Source organism: Egretta garzetta, unplaced genomic scaffold, assembly GCF_000687185.1.
Source record: "Egretta garzetta isolate BGI_Z169 unplaced genomic scaffold, ASM68718v1 scaffold51, whole genome shotgun sequence".
Taxonomy (NCBI): Eukaryota; Metazoa; Chordata; class Aves; order Pelecaniformes; family Ardeidae; genus Egretta; species Egretta garzetta.
The window spans coordinates 4,646,046-4,646,637 of record NW_009258549.1 but is presented as its reverse complement, the minus strand read 5'-3'; the positions used below and the strand labels follow the sequence as shown (position 1 = coordinate 4,646,637).

The window sequence follows — 592 nt, the reverse complement described above, 5'->3', positions numbered from 1 at the left end:
AGGGGGGGCTGTGGGGGGAGCAGTGGACATCTGAGGATGGCTCTGGAGGGACCCTCGCCCGCCAGCGCTGTAAATGGGGGTCCCATGTCGACCGCCGAGCTCGCCGTTCCCACTTGGGATGCCTGGTGCCCTCCAACGCGTACCCTAAAGACCCTGATGGTGTCAGGACCAGCCCCATCGGCAGGACACCCGAGCACCGCGCGGGGGCCCCCCAAAAGGCATCAAAAATAGGGCTGGGGGGCGAGGGCTGGGGCTGAGCCTTTCCTGGCAGGGTATTTCCAGGGGATGAGGCCATGATGCCTCATGGCCGCCCACCTTGTTGGGGCATCATCCAGGGACCAGGCAGCCATTTCCTCCCCCGGGAACCCCCGCCCCAGTGCTGACTCAACCCTGGCCACTCTTCTTGGAAGCAGTGTCACCTGGCTTCCCCCCTCCCCATCCCCAGGCAGGGGGTATGGCTCCTTGGGACCCCTATGAGGGGCCATGCCAGAGGAAGGCTGGCACCCACCACCGCCCCCCCACCCGGGTGGGTGCCCTCAGGGGTGGCGGGGCTGGGGGCAGCTGGTTCCCCCACTTATCCTTAAGTCCTCAC

The 592-nt window shown here is 66.7% G+C and overlaps 1 protein-coding gene across 1 annotated transcript in view; it reads left to right on the top strand.

The window, feature by feature from the left end:
* TNFRSF13C (TNF receptor superfamily member 13C) overlaps positions 1-592 on the top strand; it is a 2,897-nt gene that overhangs the window by 1,137 nt on the left and 1,168 nt on the right. The window lies entirely within an intron of this gene.